The 20,782-nt window shown below is 39.0% G+C and overlaps 1 non-coding gene across 1 annotated transcript in view; it reads left to right on the top strand.

Moving 5' to 3' along the window:
* Positions 1 to 20,782, top strand: part of LOC101687264 — an 870,167-nt gene that overhangs the window by 785,805 nt on the left and 63,580 nt on the right. Inside the window, exon 5 of the transcript XR_006606666.1 lies at positions 2,020 to 2,052. This is a non-coding gene — a transcript (uncharacterized LOC101687264). The remainder of the gene's footprint in view (positions 1 to 2,019; positions 2,053 to 20,782) is intronic.

The raw sequence follows: 20,782 nt of genomic DNA, 5'->3' as shown, positions 1-20,782 counted from the left end.
GTCCTTAATTCTGTCTTTTTATATTTTTAAAAATTTGTTTTCTGCTTATCAAAAAAATGCATGTTCGCTATAAACATTTCAAGCACTGAGAATTCATTAATCATGGTAGGGAAGAAGTTCCCTCTTCAACTTATTACTAAAAGACAACTACTTTAAGTATTTGGTATCTATTCTCCTAGATTTTCTTCTATGTAAAATCAGATATTATATATACACAAATAAATATATGCACTTAACAATGGTAAAATCATATATACTATTTCACAACTTGCTGTTTTAACTTAACAGTGTTTTATGGGCATTTTTCCAGGACACATACTGTGTAACCCTGCTTTTTAATAACTTTAATATCCTATTGAATCACAGAGTGGACATTCGGGCTTCTTCTATAGGCTTTCATTACTTATTTATTTGTTTATCTATCTATTTATTTATTTTTAAAGATTTTATTTATCTGAGAAAGACTAAGAGAGAGCACAAGAGGGGGGAGGGCCAGAGGGAGAAGCAGATTCCCCGAGGAGCAGGGAGCCCGATGTGGGACTCGATTCCAGGATTCTAGGATCATGACCTGAGCCAAAGGTAATAGCTTAACCAGCTGAGCCACCCAGGCGCCCCTGTTTTCATTATTTAAAGCAACGCTGTGATGACTACTTGTATACTTCTAGCATAAATTCTAGAAATATAACCGCTGGGTCAGAGGGCATGAAAAAATTTTAATTTTAATGAATAATGTCAAATTGCCCTTCAAAAAAGATGGCATTGAATTTCACTCTGCACAGAGGTTTATTCCATTCTTGGGGTAAGGTAGAAATTCTACTTTTTAGGAGTAAGGGGTATAGTCAGTATCTGTCTGCCAAGAAGCCAACTATACTTCACAGAAATTGAGAAATGCTGGTTTTGGAAAAAGGAGACTGTCGGTGAATCAGTTTACCAATGTGCACTGACACCAGTGAATGAAACAGAGGCTTTCGACATACAAAGACTTACAAGTCTTACGGATATGGGTTTAAACCTTACTCTACTATTTACTAGCTGTGTGATGTTAGGTAAATTGCTCAATATACCTGAGCCTTATAAAATTGGAATAGTAATATGACTTGCCTCATGAGCTTGGTATGAAAGTTAATTGAGAAATGTATGTAATTCACATACGCCTGCATGTAATATGCTTGTATGTCCCATATATGTCAGCCTGATTATACCACACCTGCCCTATAGCAATTATCAGCTATTGTTATGATTATTATTATGCTTTTCCAGAATACGTATCTGAGATCCCAACAGGATGTTTTATTTCAGTGCTTTTTCTCTCACCTCCTCATTCCTCAAAGAGAACAATGACTAGAAAACATTGGTTGGGTAAATACTGCATTATCATAATTACAATTTCCCTGAGAAAAGTGGCTTGCAGTTTGAATATTCAGCATCATAATTACAATTTCCATAAGGAATGTAGAACAGTTATTATAAACAACACAATAATCACTTGGTCCATAAGGGAGAACAGATTATTGGGGAAGCAAAGAGGGAAAAGAAGCAAAAGCCTATGTTCTAATCAGCATTCAAGAAGAGAAATACAGAAACCTGAGAGTAAATTATAATAGCCTCTTAAAATACCCTTGTCTGAATTTATCAAAAACTCTTATCATGATGGCACATTTCCATGGGTTGATTAATTGCTGCCTATATGTTTTCTTCTTATATGCAATTTAGTTTTATCATTTTTATTAAACATCCCCTCTGTACTTTTTCTCATTGTCATTGATAATTGCTTTGCCTCCCCAAATTTTAAAAAGCTAACTATCATGAAGTACAAAAAGCACAAAACATTTTAAAAAAGAGTATTTGGGGGAGAAAAAGTTTTATCAGAGTATTTCTCTCTTTACAGTTAAATGTGTCGCCTTTGTCAAGGAAAAATGGGTAAAATTTGTTTTTTTTAATGTTCTTTTTACTGTCGTGTTGCCTTAATTGGCTTTCACTTAAATTTCTTTTTTTTTTCTTGTCTTTTTATTTTTTTAGGTGAGATGAGAAAAACAAAATGCAGCTTTCAAGGTTGGTACTTTTCATGATGTTTTAAGATGTCTTGTTAATATGAAACAGTATAAAAGAAGCAGAGCAAAATAAGTCCTTAGCATCTCACAGATAGTGATTAGAGGACATTATGTCTTTATTTTTTGTACTTATAGATGGAAAAGTACAACAAAGGTTGTAACAGAATACAATATAGCAATCATATATTATCCCTGATTAAATCTTTGTTAAAATTATAAAGTTGGAAATATTCAATATTTTTCTACCTCATCCATCTATTTATCCATTTACCAAGAATCCTTTATCATTATATTACCATTCCATTTTTTTCACTGAATACTTATTACTTACATATTGTGCAGAAGTCCTGCCATCCGATTTTTCAATAGCTATACTTCGGTTCACCTTCACCATTTTCTCAATTTCACAGCTTCCAACCCTTGTCACTGTTTCTGGCAATAAACCTTCACCTCTTATCATAGATCTTCAATTTGGCTTGCTATATTTGATATAGGAGCAGTCTTTCCATACTATTGCTCAGCCCCCAAATAACTGGGGCAAAAACGAAATCAATAGTGTGGTAATAAGGAAGTCTTCTCTTTACATAGTGATGCATTGTGTAATGTCCTTCAGTTTTGTGATATACATTAGTATATGTAGGTGATCATCGTATAGTTTAGAAGTGTATCTATATGCAGTAGTCCAAAATACCAGCTATCCTTCCTCAAAATCTAGTGTAATAGTTCTTTTACCTTGTCAGTGATCTAAAGACTCTCTGACCAAGAACAGGTGTGTTACACTAGAAATTCAAAAATGAACAAAGCAGTCCAGATGCACATGATTGGCTCTTCGTAAAACAGCAGTGGTAGATTGAAGCAGACTTCAGGAGAAGCAGAGACTGAAAATTTTCTGCTGAGCAACTGTTAGTGAATGGAAATTTGATAGTAGAATAATCCTTATAATAAGATGGGTAAATATTGTTTTAACTTGGAGGGCTATTTTATTGTTTCATTTTAATGAACAATTAGTATACTTATTTTACTTTGTAAATTTTTTTTAAATTTTCAGAATACTTACTTTAAAAAGAACTTCTCAATTATTCCTTTACTATCTTTGATTTCCCATAACACATTTTTTAAAAAAATAAGGTCCTGAGGTCCTCAATAGAAAATTCCTCTATCAGGGGTGCTTTCATAAACTTAACTGTGATAATTGGGAAGGGACTCTAGTGTCTGTCTGCTGATCTAATTTAATTTAACTAGCCTAAATTAAAATAGTCTAAATTATCTCTGCCATCAATCTGTTTAATTATAATACTTACTGGGAGACAGTGAATAATGGTTGAGAAATTGGGCTCTAGAATCAGATTGCCTGGGTCTGAATCCTGTTTACTCATCTACTATTTGTGTTTTGGGTGAACTTATTAGCCAGTCTAATACTTGATTTCCCTAGTTGCAAAATAAGAGAAAAAAGGATTGCTTACCTCATAAAGTTGTTGGGGAATAAATGAGATGATGTATTTACAAATCACATTGGCATATTGTAAGAATGCAGTAAACGATAGTCGCCATTATTACTTTGTTTCGTGACTATTATCGTAAAATGTTATTATAGAGACAGGCAGCATCTTTACTTCTGTGGATTAAACTTCTTTCATGGACTTGATCTTTCATGTTTCACCATCAGAGATCTATTCATTCTATGGTCAACTTTGTTCCATGTGAAAATATGGGTAACCTGGGATTGCCCATCAAACGGTGACATCTTGTTGTAACCAACTGCATCTACTTTTTTCCCAAATATAAGATTTTGATAAATGTCACCAAAGTGAGGGAAATAAGTAATTTGAAGTGGTTGCTGTGGGGAGAAGAGAAATTATAGTAGCAAGAAAGGAGTCAATGCTTCTAAGAAGAGGTTTGGTGCCGACTTTTAAATCTTACTCATCCAGAAACGAGTGTTGTCTGTGCCTTTGTGTGCAGAGTCCCTTCATTCATGATGCTGTGAGGACTGACGGATAGAAGAGAGGCTGCACATTGGTGGGAAAGAGAAAATACTGAGGAAAAGTTGTAAATCCTTCTTCCACAGTAGTAGAAGTGTTAGGAAATCTAAAGTCACAGTGGAAGAGCAATAGAAGGGATGAAACTAGAGCCCCCTCCTCCTGGAGAGCTCCGTAGTGTTGTCTGTATGTATTGTCCGTATGTATCAAGGTAGATGAGGAAGGTCAGCCTTCCCTCAATTAGAGAGCCAGTGACCTCACACCAGGTCACTAGTATACAGGCTTCAACTAACAGCAGCCTCTTGGTTCTGGAGCTCCTGGTGAGCCCCAAAGCAAGAGATCTGAGAGAAAAGATCCCACCTTGTTCCGACTCCCTGGGAGAGGCAACAGACTCCAGAGTCCACTGGACTGATGCCATAAGGGGGAGAAATTTGCCAACTTCACAGTCAAGCTCCTGAATTCATTCTGACACATGTTCTGGCAAGCATGTAAACATGTTAAACTTAGACTTTCTTTAGGGAAAGACCCCTTTCTGAACCATTGGAGAAAATGACATTTCCAATTTAGTCTCATAGAAATTGCCCCAAGCAATGCAGGGTAGTACTAATTTTTTTAAATATTTTATTTATTTATTTGACAGAAATCACAAGTAGGCAGAGAGAGAGGAAGGGAAGCAGGCTCCCTGCTGAGCAGAGAGCCCAGTACGGGGCTCACTGCAGGCTTGATGCGGGGCTCACTGCAGGGCTAGATCCCAGGACCCTGGGATCATGACCCAAGCCGAAGGCAGAGGTTTTAACCCACTGAGCCACCCAGGAGCCCCTACTAAAAATTCTTAATCTGGCCTCTGAGCTAGCAAGATTCAAAACCAAATTTATACATAATACACTTGGATGAAGGGAGAGTGTAGCTCTGTACAACGGTTCTCATATGATAGGGTTTGAAACATTACTGGCTGAAATGAAATTATGCTCCCTACACTGGATTCCACAGATAAATGGTAAAACTTAATGACCTCCAATCTTGTGGATGGAGAGTCGTTAAGGAGAAATAAATAGAAAAAAAATTATTGATGATTTTCAGAATCATCTCCAGGAAATACTTATATATTTGATTGAAGTGCCCCATTTTTGAATCTACTGTGACATCCAGTCTATCCCTAAAATATCCCAAGGACATTGTCACTTATATACCCTGTATGTAGGCCTTTTTGATGGCTTGATTCAGCCCCAATAGGTATACACATGTCACAGTTGTGAAAAGGAGTCACAGTTATAGATTTTTAGGTCTAAAAATACTTGAACTATTATTCCTTTTAGTCTTTTTTTTTCTTCAGATAATGAAATTCAGGCCCACAAAGGTTAAGCAACTGTTTTAAGTCCTTTAGCTCACTAGTGACAAAATAGAGACTATAATCACATCACTTAATTCCTTCCTTATCATCCCAGACTTCTTAATAAAGAAGATAGAAAGGTCTTCTGTTTGGGGTGGAATCTATTGCTGAAACACTGCATATGATACCATCCTGTTGACTAAAACTGTTATCTCTTCTACTGTTAGGCACTTCTCAAATCATCTTACTTCTCTGACTATATCATGAATTCCATAAGGGTAGAGCTTATGGCTACTATTTCTTTGTATTTTTACCATATTTGTAAGGTCCTAAATAAATATCATGCAGTTTATTTTTATTCTAAACCTTGTCAAGAACACTGAACCCCTACCTGTCTTCCAGCTCACTGAATTCCACTGACATTTGTAGAAGACCAGGGGCAGGGGTGGGGTGGGTGGGAATCATACTCCTTGAAGGGGACCAGAGAACAAACAATATTGTTGGGTTTGGGGTGAATTTCCTTTTGTTCTGTTTTTGCCAACTCTGCTACAGGAATGGAGAAATAATAAATAGATCAAAATCATCTCATTGCCAGTGTGTGTGTGTGTGTGTGTGTGTGTGTGTGTATACATATATATGTATTAGAATGTATGTGTACATACTTGTGTGTGTGTGTGTATATATGTGTGTGTGTGTGTGTGTGTGTATATTAGAATATGAGTGGGGGGCAATCAAAAAGTATCATTTAAACATTTCATTTAGCTGGGATAACTTGGGTTTAATGATTTGCAACCTAAACCATCAGAAGTACTAGAGAGGAAAGAGAGGACCAACTGAAAATATGAATGTATGTTTATCTCCTTAGCAAATAGCAAGGAGGGTCCGGAAGCTAAGTATTAAGAATGGACTCAATTTTTTTTTTAATACCTATGAAAGGCTACAAGTAAAAAAAAAAAAAACTAATTTCCTTTTTATTACAGATTCTGAATCTAATTTCCTTTTGTCCTTCCTGTGTATTTGAAAATGGGATGTAGCTCTTATTTCCCTGTCAGGGATGTTTAATATTTTCACCTTGGGAGCTTTGTGTTTAGATTTGAACCCCACAAGTGCAGAAGGCTGTAAATTACCTATTTTGCCCCAATTCTGTGTGAGTGTCATTCAAAGAAACACGGATTCGATGATGGTTATTAATTAAAGAAAAATTCCAGTGTTCATTCGGCTCTTTCAAAGACGACTTAGGGTGATCAGATTTATCAATCACAGCAACCATTTTCATAATTCCCTTCCTTGATCCGTGCTTTCACAATGCAGTGATCCGAATCTTATCACCTGTCAAACCATTGAATTCCCCTTAGCACGTGTTCTTGCAGTTTTTGTTTCGCATCTCTCACTCTGCTTTTCCCCCCAACATTTTGTACTGTAGTTTCACCTAGTCTTTCTGCCTAAAACCTTCCCTCTGTCCCTTGTACTTTTCTGATTTTATCTTGGCATATACTCCAGGCTTTTGATGAGAGAAATTAAGCTAAGGCAACTAAGGCTTATCATTACTGGCTTGACAGTGCTTTCCAAGTAACTTAACATACCACATAAATAAGCCCAATTACTCAAAAAGACGTTCATTCAGAATTAGCAGACTGCAGAAAGGCTAAGCGTATAGGAATGTTGGCAGATCTTGTCCTAGCTATATAGATTCTGTGTGTGACTGCATAATACATGCACAGTACATGTACGTATGTGCACGTGCTCAGCAGTAAAGGTGGGGATGAGTGAAATAGTGCTGTTAGGCAGAGACAGCATGCATAGTGAACGCAGCAATGGACTCACTTCTAATTGAAGGAAGTGATAAGGCAGGTGATTATTATTAGTATGTTATTATAGTATAGCATTATGTGGTTTTGTAAACTATGAAGCTATATTACCTTGATAAAACTAAAAGGTAAATTTAAGTGTATTTTTAAAGAGTCTATCTATCTATCCATCCATCTACTTGAGAAAGGGAGAGAGAGAGAGCATGAGCAGAGGGAGGGACAGAGGGAGAGCAGGAGGGAAAGCAGGTTCTCCACTGAGCAGGGAGCTCAGGACCTGGGGTCCCCCAGGACGCTGGGGTCACGACCTGAGCTGAAGGCAGACACTTAACCAATTGAGCCACCCAGGTGCCTCTAAATATATATTATTTTATAAACATATAATATATTTTTATCCCCAGTGGTACAGGTCTGTGAATCGCCAGGTTTACCCACTTCACAGCACTCACCATAACACATACCCTCTCCAATGTCCATAACCCCACCCCCCTTCTCCCAACCCCCCTCTCCCCTCCAAATGTATTTTTAAACATAATTTGTAATTTATTCTAGCTTTAAATCCTGGCCTTGCCACTTACTTGGGGAAATCATTTCCTCCTCTTTTTTTTTTTTTTTTTAAGATTTTACTATTTATTTGACAAAGAGAGAGAGCGAGAGAGGGAACACAAGCAGGGGGAGTAGGAGAGGGAGAAGCAGGCTTCCCACCAAGCAGGGAGCCCAATGCAGGGCTCAATCCCAGGATCATGACCTGAGCCCAAGGCAGACGCTTAACGACTGAGCCACCCAGGCGCCCCTCATTTCCTCTTTTATTGTTGGTTTTTTTTTTTCTGATTTGTTTGCTTAAATACTGGGCTTCATTTTAATTCTTCTCATAAAGAAGTTAATTCAGGTGAATGATCCCAGTTTAATATCTGATGAGTGAGTCCTCCAGTGTTCATATTATTTCCCTCTGAAGAGGCTGAGAAACCTGTTTGCTGTTTTCAAATATCAAAAGAAATTCGATGTGGGAAGAGAGATATGATCAAGCCTATGGTTCCAAGTGATAATATAAGAAACCAGAAGACTCAAAGAAACATATCCAGCTCAATGTAAGAAGGAGGAACATTATTGTAAAACATGGCTGTCCTGGAGCACAGTTAGTTTGTGAGTTCCTCCATAGCAGTCTTTTCTTTTTTTAAGATCTGTTTATTTATTTGGAAAAGTGAGAGAGAACAAGTTGGGGGAGGGGCAGAGGGAGAAGGAGAGAGAAAATCTTCAGCAGACTCCCCACTGAGCACAGACCCTGGCTCATGGCTTCATCTTACAACCCTGAGATTGTGACCTGGGTCAAAAACCAAGAGTCTGCTGCTCAACCAACTGAGCTATCCTGGTGCCCCTACGGTAGTTTTTCAAACATAGCCTGACCATCATATAACAGGGGTTAAATACGGAGGGAACACTAGCACTGAGAGGTCAACCAGTTTATGTTTCAGGTTCTTTTTCCTAATAAACTGAATGATGCTATGCCTGGCTTCTACTCCAGAAATGCAAAGACCACAGGGGAAGCAGGCTGTAGTGGGTAGGGTAGCTGCAGAGACTACAAGAGAAAACAACAGGTTTTCACTGCTTTAAGCAGTAAGAAAAATGTAAAGAATTACAACAACTGGAGCCAAATTTGACCCCAGATTTAACATTGTGAAAAGATCAGAGACCCCATAAACAGTAAGGGGCAAAGTTCCAGCACCTCATCTGAAAGCAGCACAGCTCTAGTGGGAAAAGTCTGGTTCAGGACTTGCATTGTACGATGGACCACGTGCTTTCCCAGGCACACAGACCTCCGCCTGGGGACACCTTTCCTTTTCCTCCTCTCTCCCTGCCTCCTAGGTCTCCGGACTAGCCTCAAACCGGGTATAGCTCCTATAGAAAGAAGAGGAGGGGGAAAAGCAAAAAAGACTCATGGCAGGTGGAGCTTTATACCCCCTCACCCTTGTTCTTAATCTTTCTTTACTCTAAACCCCCCAGTAGCTGGAGAAGCTTCCTCTGGCCTCCTTTTACTCTCTCCGTTCCCCAGCTTGGCTTTCTCCTAAGCCCTGACAACTCCCCTTTTGCTCCCCACCTCCTACCTCTGTGATCACCTTTTACCCAGGTCTTTTGGAGCTCCTTTTTAGGACAAAAGTATGGCCCCAGGATCTTCTGTCACAGGGTGTTGTAGATTTGCTTTCTGGTAATGACTGTGTATTACAGGGACTGCCTCTGCAGCCCAGATGCAGCTCTTAGCTTTTAGCCATATTTCAGTTGGCCACCCGATACCTGGGCAATTAATTGCAGTTAATTAGTTCCAGTTAACTTTTCACATGCTGATCCAAGTGACATATCCATGTTCTGGTCCTGGTCTTCCCTACCAAACTCCCTTTTGTTCTAGCCAAACTAAACTCTTCAGGTCTTCTCTCCTACGAATGTCCTTCTGTCTTAATTCCTCTCTGGAACACACTGACAGTGGATTCAAATATCTCTTCCTCCTCTGTGCTATCTTCTTATACTCCCCTATTCATGCCTAAACAGAAATCCCTGTATTTCCAGGACATTTGGCTATTACTTCTATCATAACATCTACTGTGTTGTGTTTTCACTGATGTCTTTATGAGTTTATCTTCCCTACTTGTTTTCTCAAAAGCACACTATTCTTTTTGGTATTCATGGTACCTAGCATCTTGTGTGATTCACAGCAGGAATCAATGTTGTCTGAATGAATAAAATAAATAAGTAAATGAATGAGAATATATACTGTAGCGTGAGCTTTTTTAAACAACTGATCTAAAGGATTAGTCATTAACCAGAGAAAGCTTCAGTAGGCATCTTGCACATCTGGACAATTGTAATGCAAAATATTTACTTAGAAGGCAAAGACATACTCTCTTTTCCTGTGAAAGTATAAAAGAATTTTTGTTTCAAGGAAAATTACATTGAAAAAAAAAAACTGTCTACAGTACAAGAGACTAAGTTTCTATCTTCAGGGACATTCTCTTGTCTTTTTATATTACCAGAGTGAACGAGATTTAAACCGAGCAGCCAGTGTGATAATGTTGCCAGACAGCTAATAAAGAGGAAGATTAGAGAGTTGTATAAAATGGCAGGTGCCCTGGCAGAGTCTACATCCTAGGCATTAAACACAGAACAAAGTGAGGCTGTTTTCTGAGGACCACCAAAAGTGCTTGGTGTCAGCTTCAGCCGCATGGTGCCATTCTGACTGTGGTGCTCATCTTACTGAAAACAACACAGAAAAAAGCAAGCAAGCAGCCTCGGATGGTACTTGGAACACAGAGAGAGCATCTGAGACAAAACCAGACTCTCACAAAAGACAATGAAGAATTATTTCTAGTCGGACACTTACAGAAGACCATCCTTCGCTTTCACAGAATAGATCCTAACATCTAATCATGTAAAGCATCTCAAGGAGTCATCTTCAGAGGGAGTCCGCATTTTACAGCTCACTTTGTATTCCGATCTCTCACGGAGCTTAGAATCACCACCATTTTAAGATAGAAATGAATCGGGTGTTTTTTCGTCTGGTGACTCATGTGACTACCAGGGATCATAGCCATTTTTATCTAAAGAGCAAATACAGAAAATGCTTCACATTTTTGTACCTATCAAATATAATTACAAAGATTATTTTCTCTTTTGAGCTTTCTTTGCCAAAAAGGCATCCGTCTTCTCTTTGGAGATAAAGGCAATGTGGGGAAGACAGTATGAAAATGGGCTGGAAGAGAAGCACAGAGGTTACGCAATAGAGAAGGGTCTAGGTTTGGAAAGGAGGAAGGGGGAGAACCATTTCTAGCCTTACCAAGTGCTAAGTATTGTGTGCTAAGCGCTTCACAGAGAATATATTATTGCAAGTATTTGTCTAATGTGAATAACTCAAAGTTAACAAAAATACTATTGTATATAGCACAAAACATTGTAGATAAGATTGCTTTTATATATAAGGTATTAATAGCTGCAGAAGGGCTTACTGGTTTACACCAAAAATCTCAAACAGCGTAGCATAAGATCTTTCAGGTCTTAGGCTTGTGAGACAAATGCAGGAGTCCAATTTATTTGTGAGAAAGGAGACTGAGTTTACAAGGGTATGAAACTCCCTAGCCTTCAATCCATATTAAAAAAAAAAAAAAAAAAAAGGCCTCATATAGTTACATAACATGCTAATTATCACACAACAAGAATTTAAATGTGTCAGTCTGCTCAAATCCACACAAACATAACTGTCAACCTCAAAGACACCTAATGAACATAGAACAGAAGTCTCAGAAATTTATCATGAAGACAGTAGTAGGGTTTTTTTTTTTTTTAAATGTACAGTTTGTCTAAGATAAAGGATTTTCTTTCAGGTGAAGATGTCCAACTCGTTTGTCTAGCTAGTTAATGCGAGCGAATGGATTGATTGGTGGGGATGATTCATTTGTGAACCTATCAAAGTTCTAATAATGACAAAGTCCCTTTTATAACTGGTGGTACTGAGTTTTTTCATATTTTTAAAGAAATCCAAACCTCTGTCAGTTAGCATGACTATTCCCTGAAGGCTTGTTACCGGGAGCCAAAGATAAGATACGGCCTGGATTGGTTCAGAGGGAATTACATCCCAGCAGAGGGGTTGTCCGTTATCTGGTAAACAGCTGCCGATTCATCCCAGTTTCTGGTTTTCTCACGGACTATTCCTCCTCTCCATTTTCTCATCCTTGCTTTAGTTCTCCTTCCCAGTAGGACTGTTGTTGTAGGTCATGGTTATTTCATTACTCACTTACTTGAGAGTCAGCTGGGTGTAGGCTCTGGAGATGAACGATCTGGTTTTGAAGCCCAGTTTGCCATTTGCTGTGTATTCAATCTTTGGACAAGATCACCAGCCTTAAATTTTCTTGCCCATAAGATGGGGAGGCAGCTTAAGAGTTCATGAATATTCGGGGTGCCTGGGTGGCTCAGTGGGTTAAGCCGCTGCCTTCGGCTCAGGTCATGATCTCAGGGTCCTGGGATCGAGTCCCACATCGGGCTCTCTGCTCAGCAGGGAGCCTGCTTCCTCCTCTCTCTCTCTCTGCCTGCCTCTCTGCCTACTTGTGATCTCTCTCTGTCAAATAAATAAATAAAATCTTAAAAAAAAAAAAGAGTTCATGAACATTAAATAGGAAGACCTCTTTATCATGCTTGATGGGTAGTAGATACTTAATTGCTGTTGTTACTACAGTTATAGGATCATGCTGGGTTGGGGAAGAGATATGAAAGTGGTTTCCGAACTTGTAGACATTCTCTACACTTTGTATGTATAAGCAGTTCCCTTGAGTTCTGACTTAGAAAATAAAAATGCAACAGACATCTCTTTTGCTCCGATGCTGGGAGAATTAGAACCAAATTAATACTGTCAGATTTTAAAAGTTTTCAAAACACTGTTTTAATTGATTTTCGTTGCTAGAAGAATTAGAGTCCCATGCAAAGCTGAGTGACTTTTCCTGCCAGCTTAGCTCTTCTGTTACTCAATCTTTGTTCTTGCTTTACCTATAATTGTACAATGTTCCTTTGCATATGACTTCTATATTCTCTCAAATCCTTTTGAAACAAAACAGTGAAACCCTCACTCAAGCCTCCAGGAATTATGGTATTAACATTTCTCTCTTACATTCCTCTCCCCTTCCCTCCTCTTCCCTTTGTTTCCCTTCCTTGCCCTTCCCTTCCGCCTCTCCCATCCCCTTTCCCTCTCTCTGCCTTTCAACACCCCCTCCCTTCCCCCATCTCCCTCCTCCCTCTACCCCTGTCTCAGTGGAATGATCCTTTTCCTTTGGTGTATACCAGCCGTCTGTGGGGCCTTTCTAAAGTTGCATATTCCCATGTCCAACTCTAGAGATTCTGAGTCTATGAGATCTGAGTGGAGCCAGGGATCTGCACCTTTTTAGTAATTACTATTCATCCAGGACATTCAGATTTAGGTGATATGGTACTACTCTTTGATAAGCAGGTAGAAAAGAGATGGAAATGAGTCTGGCTTCTAAAACAAGCTGTCACTATCTGAGTGACCTTAAAAAAAAATCACTCAATTTGTCTATGATTCAGTTTCTTCATCTTTAAAAGATACAGAATGATAAATATCTGTCTACCTAACTCATAACATTGCTATAAAAATAAATGAAATAATATCTATAACAGGAAGAAAAAAATCTATTAAGTAATTAAATGACCATCTAGTTTCACAGTCTAGGAATGGCATAATCTGACTTTTTACAGGCAAATAGCTATTTTGGTTTGAAAATCAAGGCCCTATAGATGTGACCTGACCATTCTAGATTGAATAGATATAAGGGATCTTGGATGGTGTAATTAACCCTGAGTCATGACCCATTAGGTTGGTAGTGGCTCCAGCATTTTTAAAACAGAGTAGAATAGAATGGCATAGGATAGGATAGGACAAGTTAAAAACTATCACAGCACATTGCCCACAGGAGAAGTTTAAAGTACAACGTCTCATATTTAAATGTAGTTGGTTTTGTGCTATTCTGTATCCTTCCCCCTGCTGAGCTTACCCCTATATATTCTGACTTGTGTTTCGAGATCATACTTAGGAATGAAAGAAGTGAGGTTGTGGCCTGTGTCAAAGACACAGCACGGCAGCATGAAAATGGTGTCCATGGGTGAGATTGTGTGAGGGAATCCAGAATATGGAAGAGAATTGCCCTCAGAGTTTTGTTTTGTTTTGTTTTTTTAAGATTTTATTTATTTATTTGACAGACAGAAATCACAAGTAGGCAGAGAGGCAGGCAGAGAGAAATAGAGGAAGAAGCAGGCTCCCTACTGAGCAGAGAGCCTGATGCAGGGCTGGATCTCAGGACCCTGGGATCATGACCTGAGCCGAAGGCAGAGGCTTTAAACCACTGAGCCACCCAGGCGCCCCTGTCCTCAAGAATCTTATGGAAGGTCATGTAGAAAAGAGTTCTGGAACAGTTTTACTTGGAAATAAGTAAATAAAATATCCTAGAATACTGGGGAAGTTGGGCAGTCAGCCTTGCAGGAGGACTCTACTTTGCTGGAATTACCCATTCTTTGGTGTACAACCCAGTCCCCTTTACCCCAACTACCTCTACTGAAACCAATGTCTAGGGCTGTAATAAAAGATAGATTCTTTCTATCTTAGGTTAAAGGAATTATGCTCTAACACCTGAAAGTGAGCTCTGTAATTTAATTTTTCCCATTAAAACAAAAACAAAGCAACAAAAGCCCATTGTTCTACTAAGAAGCTAGGTACAGTTCAAGTAATAAGTTGTGTGCACTATTCAGTGTTTACAGTAATGACCACCATTTTATACGTGCATATGATATGGTAACATATCATAGGTTACAACTAGAATCTCTGATCTTCTAGAATCCTACGAGAAAAGTTTTAGTGTATATGCTTGATAGATGATCTTATTTAAGTTCAGAGAGATTAAATAATTAACCTCAATTCACATGAGTAGGAAACTATAGAAGCAGGCCTAGACCTAGGCCTCTACAATCAGACACTCGCCCTGCATCTCACTGCCTCAGTGCCTAGAGAGAACCAGGGCTTATGGACTAGTTTTGGAAGGTCAGCACCATACAGAGCACTGGTTCTGAGAGGAAGGTGTGCCTGCAAAGTCAAGCAGGTAGGCAAAGTGAAAGTGTTGGGCATTACTCTGTCAGATTGTGCTGGAAAGTCTCAGTGTCTCAGCGTCTCCATTTTATAACTATACGCGCTGTGTATGCATTGGGCCATTTTCCTCTCTGGATTCTTTTTGAGGAAAAAAGCAACTGCTCATTCTTTGGCCTTTTAAGTGTTAATTTTGTGTCATGCTCATAAATCTGTTTGCCTCCTATCATCTAAATGCTAGTGACTAGGATGAAAAAGGCATCATGCTAAAAAATATATTTCTGATTATACAGGGAATATAGTTAGAACAGAGATTATTCCATATATTTTTTGTAATTGCAGAGCTGGGGTAGGGCAGGTGTGTACCTATCTGAGAGGTGGAGTTTACTCTGGGATTAATGTTTTCTTTTTACTTGTTTGCATTTTGCAGTTAAGAAGGTTGATGTTAATTCGATCCAGAAATTTTACTCCTGTGGAAAAAGGCATCCCTTAGAGGGAATACAGTATCCTCTGGACAATTTATCCCCCAAGTCTATTTGCTGTGCATGTCCTGTGGGGGTTGAGGTGAAAGAATGAGGCAGCTGTGATGGGCTGTCCGAACCCTGGCATCTGGGGATCTTGCTCCCCAGTTCTCCCCAGTTCATTGCACGGCGGAGAGCCGTTTGCTCACTTGCCCTCCTCAACTAGGAGCCATGTAGGATGTGTCCTCCTTGTAGTCGATGCTTTTGGAAGCAGAGTTTGGGGCTAGGTAGAGGAAATAGGCAACAGAATTGCGGACTTTCAAGGGCATCTAGCACATGAAAATTTGCATTCTGTGATTCTCCTCACTCTCCCTGGTTCTCTGAACAATCTGGAATTAGCAAGCCTTGACAACAGCTAATGAGAATGAACACCCTCACACAGATTCCCCTTTTGCAGCAATTGGACTGGATTCAACCTTTACAAGATAGGCAAATCAGCCCAAATAACCCCTTTCTCGAATGAATAAAAAGATGTCCTCACCTCACTCGGTCACGTTCTAAGAAGAGGGTCGGCAAAGAAGCTGAGCTGTAGTAATAGACAATAGTAGCTAAGACCTCCTGAGCATTTACTGTGATGCAGTAGTAGCTAGTACAATGAAGAGTAAAGACTATGAGATGCATAGTCTTCACATCAGCCCTGTATAGCCTGGGTACCGCCACCACCTTCATCCTCAGCTTCCCTGTTCTATACATGAGGAGACTGAAGCACAGAGTGGTTACATTTTCTTCGTTTGGCCCACATACCTGCTCCTGGGGTTACAGGCCCAACTCCTCCCTGAATCTCTCTCCCCGTTAGAGTAAGAACAGCAAAGCGCACCTTGGAATTCTGAGCTTCCTTGCCACAGGCTGTCATCCTGAAATCCATCAAAAATGTCATTGCATTTGGGGCACAGTACCTGGTGAGCCATTCTTTCCATTTATGACTGATGAGTTGAAAAATAATGAGTTAGAGTCTGCTACAAACAAGGCACCCTTATGCTTGACAGGAAATATTGCCTAGTGGCTAAGGTGAACCCCGGAGCAGGTCTTCTAGATTCGAATCCAATTCCTGGTTGTGACCCTGAAGAAGTAAGTAACTTCACGACCCTCAGTTTTTACAGATAATCATACCTTCCTCATAGGGTTGGTACAGGGATTAAATGAGTTAATTAATGCAAATCAATTAAAATAGTGCCTGGCCCAAAGTAAGAGCTTGGTAACTTTTCTTGTTTCAGTGACTACTACCCTGTTTTCCAAGCAAAAACAGGAAAATGGTTTTGAGAGTTTGTTTTAATAGTCTCAATATATTACTTTGAATCCATCATTTTTATGAAATTAGTTGAGATTTTAAAACATTAATAAAAATACCTACAAATTTTAAAGCCTTTAATTAAGTTACCCTTTTGTGTCCAGGGAATGCAAATAGACTTTTTGAATTTCTTAATGTGTTTAATTAATTTATTAATTAATTATGAATCATATGAATCAATTCCTTACTAGGTTCTGGGAACTGTGAATGAAAACTCTTGCACAAAATTTGTAGCATCCTTGCCCCATGAGTGTTCCCCACTCTTCCAACTCATTGTCTTTTTGAAAACATTAACATGAAATTATAATTAACACTGAACCTGTCTATAAGTGATGCTGGATAATGCAAGAAAAATGATACCTCATTATTGTTTGAAGTATCGCTTACTACATTTCTGCAGTTCATTTGCTCAGTTAAAAAAAAAGAAAAGTCATCCAAAGTGAAAATGTTGCTATATGATTATATGAATCCCAATTCTTGCTTATATTAAATGGATATAATTGGGGGCGCCTGGGTGGCTCAGTGGATTAAGCCACTGCCTTCGGCTCAGGCCATGATCTCAGTGTCCTGGGATCGAGTCCCGCATCGGGCTCTCTGCTCAGCAGGGAGCCTGCTTCCCCCTCTGTCTCTGCCTGCCTCTCTGCCTACTTGTGATCTCTCTCTCTGTCAAATAAAATAAATAAAATCTTAAAAAAAAAATGGATATAATTGTTTGCAGTCAAAGAGATGTCTCACTTTTTAAAAATATTTTATTTATTTATTTACTTTAGAGGGAGAGAGAGAGCAGCAGGGAGGGGCAGAGGAAGAGGGAGAGAGAGAATCTCAAGCAGACGCCACACCAAGTGCAGAGTCTCGGGGTTTGATCTCATAACCGTGAGATCGTGACCTGAGCTGAAATCAAGAGTTGGTTGTTTGTGCCACCCAGGCACCACGAGATGTTTTCCTTTTAAAACACAGAAAATTTAAAGTTCTCTTTTGGTGTGAATATTTGCCATATGAGTAAATCAACATGTCGATGATAAGTGTTATATACAGTGTTTCTAATGCTGAATATTTCCTCGACTTCTAAATTAATTGCAACCTACACTGTATAATGAAATTATTTCCTTGAAAAGACCAAGGAGTGGCTGTCCCTCAAGTAAAATAATTTTTGTTTGATTGTGTTCTTTCTGTCGCTGAAGGACTTCTAGAGGCTTACACAACAGAAGACTGCTTTCTAGTTGTTCCCATTTTACAGATGGTTAATTTAAAACTTGAAGCATAAGTACGCTCAACTGACTTGGCAAGCTTGAAAGAGCCAGACATTAGAAGATTTAAAGTTACTTCATCTGTTTCAACTACTGTAATCCCGAGTATTCTCCAAGATCTCTGCTTCTGGAATAGATGACACCAAATCATATATTCTGTTCCAGAATGAATTAGTGCCATATTCATTGAGAGAAATTGATTGCATAGGAGCCCAGATATTTTTATTTAGGGAGTTATATACAACTTGATTTCAAGTTAGTGTATAGCACATTCAAAATTCTTAGAGCATTGGAGGTTTTTACCTCCCCTTCCATATTTTTTGTTATAGGACATAATGTCATCACTTAGTGAATGAAATAAACCTATCCAGTATTCCTCCAGAGGTTAGAAATAGTATCTAATAGTAAGAGCTGCTAGGAGAAAGATTTCAGCTTAATACAAGGATGAACTTTCTAATAATTCAAGTGGTCTCTAAATAATTCTAACATCAGATATGGCCCAGATTTGGGGGGATTTTTTTTTTCACATACCACCAAAAGGTGGTGACTTCAAATTTGTTCAGGGAAATTCTAGATACTTTTTTTTTTTCTTAATTTAATCCACCACGATCCTAAACTGTTCTTGTTACTTTGTGTTTCTATATCAATTGTAAAATTGGTTTGATAATTTCCAAACTATACTTGATACATGATTACTATTACTACAGTGAATTTGTAGGTCAAATTCAGAAGTAGTAAACTTTGGAACTATTGAGGGTTTTTTGGTGTTGCTGTCAATATTGATTTTTTCTGATAAATAGACATAGTATGTCTTTCAAAAAAAACCACCTAACAGTGCACTAGTGACCACTTGTCATGACCACCTGTCATGGGCTTTCTTCAGGCAGACGCCGGGTGATTAACCCTTCGGAATGTGGTTCAAGGGATAACTCAAGTGTTTGGACTTTTGATTATATGATATCTATATTCCCATATAACTCCAGGATTCTATTGTGATTGTGGAAGTTTTTATCTGGCCTAAAAGTATTTTCCACGAAAAAACAACTGCATAGTGCAGTGGCTAAAAGCACCAATTTTATGATAGAACCAGGAAACCTGGGATCTGGTCTTTGCTGCCACCCACCAGCTGGATGGCCTTAAGGCATTTATTCAGCTTTCCCACAGTTTCTCTAGCTGCAAAAAAACAAAATCTGGTAAGTGAGCGGTGCAGATCAAGTACATACATGTTTAAACATCTTCTATGTTCCTAATGTGAACTGGGTCCGAGTCTAAAGAATTGGGAGGCTGTGTCTTTCAAAGGACAGGGAGAAGAAGGAGAGATGAAAACTCGTTGGAACTAGAGAACAGCTGTGATCTCCAATGGTTTGTTTTAACCTCTGAATCTAGAATGTCATCTGTCCACATTGTTGCATACTTAGTTATGACAGCCAGAAACAAATACTTTGGGGACAAATGTATGGTGGTTATGGCACTTTCACAACGGCGTGGATGAGGGGCTTTATGATTGATTGCTTGCTTTCAGAGATAATTCCGTATCTATCACCAGATCAATAGCTCTTTACAGACTCTAGAAGTGATTAAACATCTAACTAAATACTATAAACACCGTTGTCATTTCCTGCAAACCTGTTTTCGATCACATAATCTCTCAGTTCATATTTATCCCTCACTGCCAGGCCGGATTCAGCTGACCGGTAAAGGTTGTCTTGCACAGTCGTGGGGCATGACGGTACTCATGCTTGTGGCAATCAGTTAAAACTCTGGTGATTCGGGGAGGCTGCTTCTCCCTCTGACCTTCTTCTCTCTCACGCTCTCTCACTTTCTCTCAAATAAAGAAATAAAATCTTTGAAAAAAAATTTTTTTAAATAAATTTAAAAAAATAATAAAACTCTGGGGATAGCTGTTTCCTCTTCACGCACGTGGACACATGCCTTTCTGCAAGCCCACGCTTCCCAAGGACTACAGCATGAGGTTTACGTGCTGAAACTACATGAAATGAATCTTTCTTAGCCTGGGGTTTCGATTCTTCACTGAGAACCCTTGTGGAGCCTGCCGATCAGCATGCAGGGCAGAATTCCGGAGAAGCACACAGAGATCTCTCGGGACCTCTATGCATCTGTAGAGGGAGAAAGGCTCCATGTATAATTCTGCAGACCCAACCTCACTTGCTCTCCTCAGGAAACCTTTTGTTACCTCGGTAGTGAAAATAGATGTCTGTTTCACCTGCTGTCTAATACCTTTCAGTAGAGAATGCAAAAAAATGCTCAGCACTTTACTTCAGGGGTCAAATGTTACTTTGGAAAGGATAACTTTTCCAAACAACACACACCCATACGCATAAGGCGCAGAGATACGTTTGGGATCAGAGACAGGAAATGTATCCTGGAGCAGTAAGAATCAAGACAAGCAAGTAGAATTATAGATGTGTGTGCGTTAGACTAGTACAGTGACAAGACCAGTGTCCTCGGCATTAAAGTTATAGTGAATTTCTCTTTCTGTTAAAGGCAGCTTCAGAATTTCCTGGGTAAGTCCATTGGCACCATTTAGAAGTGAACACATTTCCTTTGGGATGTGAGTTAAATCATAGTGTGAACAGCTGCATCCCCATGGCTCCCGTGACAGTACAAATTCAGCAGTGCAAAGCAGGAAGGGGCTTGGGTTCCAACTGGCCTTTCATTTTCTACGTGGTATTGTTAGCTTCTATCTGGCTGCTCTTAGCCGCTGACAATGTATCTGGTATCAGATTTATTGTGAATTAGTAAATGATAGACATAAAGTTAAATTAAAAGAGTTTTCAATAGGAATTTATCTATAGTAGGACAATTTTTTTTAAAAAACCACTGCAAGAAACTTACTCTTGGAAATGCCTGAGTTGTTTTCTATTTGGTCAAACAAGGAGATAAAATTTGTGTGGAGCTATCTTATGTTCTGGGGGTTGC

The sequence above is a fragment of the Mustela putorius genome, unplaced genomic scaffold (genome assembly GCF_011764305.1).
Source record: "Mustela putorius furo isolate JIRA1106 unplaced genomic scaffold, ASM1176430v1.1 tig00000421_pilon_pilon_pilon, whole genome shotgun sequence".
In the NCBI taxonomy this organism is placed as follows: Eukaryota; Metazoa; Chordata; class Mammalia; order Carnivora; family Mustelidae; genus Mustela; species Mustela putorius.
The sequence above is the reverse complement of the archived record's forward strand: the minus strand, read 5'-3'. Positions and strand labels throughout refer to the sequence as shown.